Raw genomic sequence first — 7,500 nt, forward strand, 5'->3', positions numbered from 1 at the left:
GGGTTGCATGGATCAGGATTTTCTGATAAGGCATATATGTGAGAAAGCTTTAGGAATTTTTTTTTTTTTTTGGGGGGGTGACCTTTATGAACTTACCTCGGAGGGTCATAGATTAAAATTTAGAAATTACAAAAAGTCTCCACAAGATATACAGAATTTAGTTCCAAGATGGCTAGGTATGGAGATAGGTGGCTGAAAGCCACAAACACAGACTCGTTTGATAGGTTAAGAGAAGTAATGTGGCTAAAGCAATTTAAGAAACAACTTGATCAAGATCTTAGGATTTATCTTGAGGAAAGAAATCCTTCTGATCTAGCTAGAGCTGCCAAAATGACGGATGAATACACTCATTCATCACAAATAAGACCTGAAACAAACAAAACTTGCTATGACACCCAAACAACTCAGAACCCGCACAACGCTCCCACTACTTTTAAAGGAAAAGTGAGGTCAGCATACAAGAGAAAATTTAAAGGTCAGTTTCATGATGATAGGCATTATCAAACGACTTATCCCAAATATAGTTCCCGCAGTCCTACTCCGACTTGCAGTTATTGCCACAAATGTAGAAAATACCCAAGAAATGTAGAAAAAGGCCTATAATCAAACTCATTTTCAACCTGTGTTTGTTTCAAATAATTCCCCCGGTCCAACTAGGACCACTTCGTAAAGTAAATTGTCCTCCCAAAGTATGTCCAAACACACTTTCTCATCAGAAGTTAAGGATGAACCTTCAACTCCCGTCCTATCCCACAACTCACCAACTGAACTGAGAACCATCCTAGACCCCCGTTTTTCTCCTTTTGTGATGAAAGGAACTATATCTAATTTCTGTAATAGTCGAAACCTATCTCCGTCGCTACAAATACAGGAGCTATTCAAACTCTCGTGTTGGCTGACACATTACCAAATCCTTCTGAGTCTTACTTGAATCAGGATGTCATTATAGACACCGTAAAAAAAAAAAAAAAATAGAAAACTCTCGCTTCACAAAGTATATTTAAAAACTGACATAGGCAAGGGAGATGTATTTGTAGCTGCAATTGAAGAAATGCCAGTGGTCGGCATTCAACTGCTATTGTCAAATAAGGTACCAGGTTGTCAGGTAAATTCCCCTATTGTCACTAATAACCCCATTATTGATGAGTCTTCACTTGAAGATCCATTCGTTTATCCTATATTTGTTGTTACCAGGTCTTAAACCATAAAACAAAGTGCTATAAAAAACGTTCAAACTTCACAAGACAACACAAAGACAGTACACATGCCGAGGACAAAGAATCCTTGGGTAATGATACAATCTTCTTGGAAAAATGTAATTCTGCTTCCAGTCCAAATACCTCTGCAGTATGACTAGGTATTCATTAATTAAAGGCCAGAAAGAGGATAAAACCCTTTCTCCCCTTTGGGATCAATGTGTGACCAAAACACAATCCTGACATTATCTCGATGTTATCTTGAACAAGATATTCTAATGCGCAAATTGCTAGTGCCTAATGTCACGCTGGACCAGTTTTCGCAAGCCAGATATTAAGTTATCATTCCCACAGGCATGAGAACACAAGTCCTTTGGCAAGCCACCAAGGAGTCCGAAAAATATTGGCACACATCACTAGACATTTTCAATGGACTCATATCAGAAAAGATTGACGAGTTAAACGCCATATGAGGACGGAGCCTTTATTTGTACGACGTTTCGCTTATTACAGCTTTTTCAAGTACAAGTTGAGATAAGTTAGTTAATAAAGGTTTATTGTATAAATATGTACAGCTATACATACATTGACATACAATGCGGGCAACAGCCCGCCAGTGGGTGGAAGGTGAGGGCTTAGGGAGGTCAGCGAGGGGGGGGCGCCGCCCTGAGCACCCCAAGCATTACGTCCATGGGCGTGTGGCGGACAAGGAGGGCAGCTCTCGTTGCCCGACTGCTGAGGAGGCTGCCTTCTGCAGGGTGGGCGGGGGTCTGCGGCGCTGGTCGGAGGGCCTCCGTGGCCGGGCAGGACAGTAGGTAGTGCAGCAGTGGGTGGCGGCTGTGCCTACCGCAGTGATCGCACTGTTGCCCTTGGAAGCCGTCATACAGCTCCTCCCTGGTGCAGTAGCCCAGCCTAACTCTTTGCAACAGTACGCCGTCTGCCCTGGGCTGTTGATGGAAGGCGCTCAACGTCTGATAGTCGGTGGTGGCGGCGTACCAAGCAGCTAGTCTTTTTGCTCCTTCTAACTGCCGGTGAGTCTGGTGGGCGCGGTGGGCTGCGGCACGCCTGGCTCGTGCCTTCACGTACGACAGACTAGGTGGCACGTGCCTGGTCACGTGGGGAGCGCCAGCGGCTCTTTTTGCAGCAACGTCGGCGGACTCATTGCCTCGCACGCCCACGTGGCTGGGCATCCAGTGCAGCCTTACCCGACGTCCCTGTGCGGCGAGGCTCTGCAGGCTGCCCAGGATGGCGGTGACGAGTCCCACGTTGTCGCCGGGGCACGGCTGCTGGAGGACCTGCCACGCCGTCATGGAGTCTGTAAGTAGGACCACAGTAGCCTCCTGGCGGTTCTGGGCGTGCTCCAGGGCCAGGTGGATAGCCACAAGCTCTGTCTGCAGGGTGGAGCAGTAATCCGGCGTCCTCTCGAGCAGTTCGGTCCCAACGGTGATGGCAGCGGCGCCCGTCCTGCTACTCTCGGGGTCGACTGAGCCGTCGGTGTAGTATATGGCACCGCCCGGCTCAGACACCTGCGCCACCGCCATGAGGGTGTGATGCCGCAGCTCCTCGGTGGTGCAGAGCGCCTTGCTGGCCGGTAGCCGGGTGGTGGAGAACTCTGCTGTGGGGGCCTCCCACGGGGGTGGGGCTCGGTAGGTGGGGGCCGGGAGGTCGGCGTGTTGCCAGCGCCAGCTGTTAATGTGGGCGAGGCTGCGGGTGGCCAGGGTGGACTGGAGTAGCCACGGGTTGCGGTGTAGGACATCGTTCCCTTGCGTCATTGCAAGCCGTAGTCTTCTCTGTGCTACTCCTTCGGAGTCGCGCTGCAGGACCCTGGCCACGCGGCAGGCCACGATCTGTTCTACTCTGGTGGTGAGTGGCACCAGGCGGGTCTCGTTCTGCATGACGCACGCACTGGTCCATCTCGGAGCTCCCAGCATCGTCCTCATAGCGGTGTTTTGCAGCACCTCGAGCCGCTCCTGTTGGCTACGGGAGAGCGATATGAGGACTGGGGCGCTGTAGTCCACCAGGGAGCGCACTGCAAATATGAAGTACAGTCGGAGGACGGAGAAAGTGGTCCCCGCTGTGGGTCGTGTCATGGCTCGCATTACGTTCAGCCTAGCCTGGGCCCTTTCCCTCAGGTAGGTGGCGTGGGCTGTAAAGGACAGCCACTTGTCCACCCATACACCGAGGTACTGGTATGAGTTGGCCCAAGCCAGTCTGACGCCCTGGACGCAGAGCTGACCTGCCGGGTCGGCAGCCCTCACCATCATGGCGCGGGACTTCTCTGCAGAGATTTTGAGTCCCAGCTCCTCGCATTTCCCGCTGATAATGTCGAGCGCCTGCTGCGCCTTCCTGAGCTTGTTGCCCCTCCCGGTGACCACGAGGGCGAGGTCATCGGCGTAGCTGAGGAGGATGGTGCCATTGTGGAAGGGCAGGGCCACCAGCTGCTCCATCAGCAGGTTGAAGAGGAAGGGGCTGAGGATACCACCCTGGGGCGTCCCGTTCTCCAACCTCTGGAAGCTGGACTTTAGGCCCTGGAATTTTACCCTGGCGCGGCGATGCTGGAGATAGTCGCGGAGCCAGGCCAGCATCCTTCCCATCACGCCCTTCCTTACGAGGGCGGCGAGGATGGCGTGAGGGCTGGCCAGCTCGAATGCCTTTTCCAAGTCGAGGAAGACAACGATGGCGGGGCGATGGTTAACTTGATTCAGCAGTGTCAGGATGCTGTCCGCCGTGCTCCTGCCGCAAGTGTAGCCGAAAATGTGAGGGTGTAGTGGCCCCACACGCCACTGAAGGCGAGCAAGCACCATTCTCTCAGCCGTTTTGGCCGTGCAGCTGAGGAGGGAGATAGGCCTTAGCTTAGTGGGCTCCCTCGGTTTGGGGATTGGTTGGATGTCAGCCTCCTTCCACGAAGGAGGCAGGCATCCCGCCATCCACGACTCGTTGACTGTGGCCAGCAGGGCGGCGTCCCCAGCTGGTCCGGCGTGAGCGATCATGGAGTACGTCACGCCGTCGGCCCCTGCTGCTGTGTCACGACCCCGTTTCTTGGCCTGCTCCAGCTCCTGAGGAATGAAGGGACGGTCTGTTGCATCAGCTTCTTTAGTCGCCTCCTCGATGGCCGTGTCGCGGAGCGGCCGAAGCTGCTGCTGGAGACGGCGCGTGCTACCCGGAAGCTGGTCACTGGAGCCGCGGGTGGTGAATTCGGCTACGAGCCTCTCAGCCTCCTGGCGTGGGTACGGGTGGGCGGCGGGGCGAGGCGGGGCGGCGCCGGAGGCGGTCTTCACGCTTTTCCACAGCTGGCTTAGAGACGTGTGTTGGCTGAAGGAGGAGCACCACTCCAACCACTTGGCCTCCCTGGCCTTCAGGGACACCTCCCGTGCGCGGGCCACCACGTCCAGAAGTAGCCTCAAGTTGGTTGGGTTGGGGCGTCTCTTGTAGAGCTTCCTGTGAATGTTCACTCTGTGGTTATGCTCCCGCACCTCCTCGTTGTAGAACCACCAATTTGGCCGGTGACGACGGCTCGGGGCTTTCCTGGGGATGGCTGCGTTAGCAGCCCTCTCAATAGTAGCTGTCAGGTCCCTCTCCCGCTGGTGAAGGTCCACGGGTGGCTGGTAGGCGGCCCACCATTCGTCGAGGGAGGCCTGGAAGCTGGCCCAGTCTGCTCTCCCGATGTTCCAACGTGGAGGGGGGAGAGGGGGCGCTGGGGGTGCCACTGGGAGGGTGATGAGAGTGGCAAAGTGGTCGCTGGTGAGGGTTGGATGTACTTGCCATGTAGCACCGGCGGCCAGGTCTCTCGGGGCGAGTGTGAGGTCAAGCCTCCCCCCCGGTTGTGGGTAGCCTCCCCTGTGTTGAGGATACGGATGTGGGGAATGTCCTCGAGTAACACGGCCAGGTGGCGGCCCGTCTCATTGGTTGGAGATGGTGACTGCAGCATGGGGTGGTGGGCGTTCAGGTCGCCCGCCACGAGGAGGCTGGTGTGGGCGGCGAGGGAGAACAGCTCGCCTGCTTCCAGATGGTATCGTTGGCTCCTGTATATGTTGTACACCAGAAGCGGGATGCCCCCGACCTGCAGCTCTAGTCCCAGGACCTCCACGCCCTCCCCGCAGTGGACTGGGGCGGATACTCTGCGGTGAGGGATGGTGCTTCTCACCAGCGCCGCACAGCCGCGGGTGTTCTCTGTGGCAGGGAGCGAGTGAAGGGAATAACCCGCCACCCTCCACTCAAAGTCGGCACGCGTCAAGGTCTCCTGGAGCAGCACCACGTCAAGGTTTTCCGCGAAGATAGCCTGCAGTACTTGGTGCTTCTTAGGTCGGAGACCTTGCACGTTCCACTGCAGGACTCGGAGCCTGGGAGGGCCAGCAAGCTGGTCCTTATCGGCGTCTGCCTCAGCTCGTCGACTCTCCATTCTGGTGGTTGAGGTCGGCTGGGTAGAGGGAGCGGAGATGCGTGTCCTTCAGGTCGGGGGGTGGCTGGAAACCACATTCTGTGAAGACTGAGACAGTCTCCTGCAGGAGCTCGCTCAGGGTCCCCTGCTTGTCGCTGTCATGGTTGGGGTTGGTGAGCAGCTTCACCAGAAATTGCATCATCCTTGTCATGATGCAGCTGACGACTGTGCGTATTTCCTCGCTCATGGTGCGTGGCAGGTCGTGGGAAGGGTCGGTTAGGCCCATGGAGGGTCTCCTCGCCGACGTCGCGGGAGTGCTGGGGGGAGGGTCCCGTGCACCACCTCCTGGTTGGCGAGGTCTGGTTGCGCTGCTTGAGATTAAATAAGGGAAAAGGAGGGAACGGGGAGAGAAAAGAAGTAGGGGGGGAAGGAAGAGGAGGAGGAGGAGGAGGAGGAGAGGAAGAGGAGGAGGAGAAGGGGGACTGAACACTGGGAAAGGTTGAGAATAATGACCAAACGTCCGCGGGCAAAATGCTCACAAAGGGTGTTTTAATTTTTTTTAAATTTTGCTGGCCATGGGCATTAGGTGAATTATGTGGGGTGAGATGTTGAACATGCCCCACATAATTCCCCTTACAACAGTTTATCAAGTGATTCATAAGATAAGATTAAAGAATTACTCTTTGATTTGGAAAACCACAGATATGAATTCAATTACCTTTTCTTTATTGATATCATAAAGAAGGAGAATGAAGAATATCGAGATTTTTTGGCTCTTTCTAAAGAAGTATCAGAGGATTCAAAAACCGAAAAAGATCAGAGGTATGTATGAAAGATGCACAGGCAAACCTGTGTTAAAGGATGCATACAGTCAGTTATTTCATATACCTACAGCTTATTTCAGTAAGAAAATGAACCCCAAACCAAGGTACTTATGCCTTAATGGAAAAAGAATGGTAGTTGTGAAAGTATTACAGCATTTTGAACCATATTTACATTCCTATTTACCCATTCATTTACATACTGAGCGACTTGGCTCTGTTATTTTCTCTATTTTAAAAAACATCATCAGGGAGTCTATTGGTATAGATAGTTGGTGGTGTTTCAGATGTGTACTATGATGGAGACGGCCACAGAACTTATAGCTGGGGCAGGCCGACAGCTCCTACCAAGATCTATTTAGAATGCGAATAGTGTCATCAGAGAGATTTCATCTAGTATATATCTATGTTTCGTTGAGCTGTTACAATTTCGAAATTTAAAACCCTTGGTGTATAGAATTTGAGTGATAAATATACCGACACATTTTTCCGCATTTTTATTTTAATTTGTACAAATTTGATGAGGCATTACCAAGTAACAAGAAAAGAACAACTTTGTTAACTCAGCTATTTGGGTAACAACAATAAATTACAAGAATTTGAGGTGATGTTCTAGGCAAAACCGTCATCTTTGTCTCTCTTTTTTGCGTATTTCTAAAATGTCTTCATATACATGAACTTGTGCGGAAAGTAGCCCATAGCATCGTGGTGTTAACGTTTTCCAGGTTCTCATTCTTATGTTGGACGGGGGTAATAATAATGAGGAGGAGGAGGAGGAGGAAGAGTGGTAGTTGGAGTATCACTGGGAGGAGCTGTTGTGACCTCCCCTTCTAACCTGACCTGGGCATGGAGGCCATCGCCGTTGTCGACGTAGTTGAAGATTTGTGTGCGACCGTCGGAGAGGTCGACGACGTATCCTCCCTCGGTGTTGTCACCGTTGCGCTCCTCGTTCACCCGGAAGTTAACGCGGTTGTAGGGATCGTTAACGCCGTATTGGAAATCGTACTTTGGGACAGCCTGCAGCACAAGAAAAATGGTCGAACCTCTCCTTGTAGGAACACATATGTGAAATGTTTATGATATTTAAGTGACTAATGTTTGTCCG

This window comes from Oratosquilla oratoria, chromosome 6 (genome assembly GCF_046742065.1).
Source record: "Oratosquilla oratoria isolate Oo_2021 chromosome 6, ASM4674206v1, whole genome shotgun sequence".
In the NCBI taxonomy this organism is placed as follows: Eukaryota; Metazoa; Arthropoda; class Malacostraca; order Stomatopoda; family Squillidae; genus Oratosquilla; species Oratosquilla oratoria.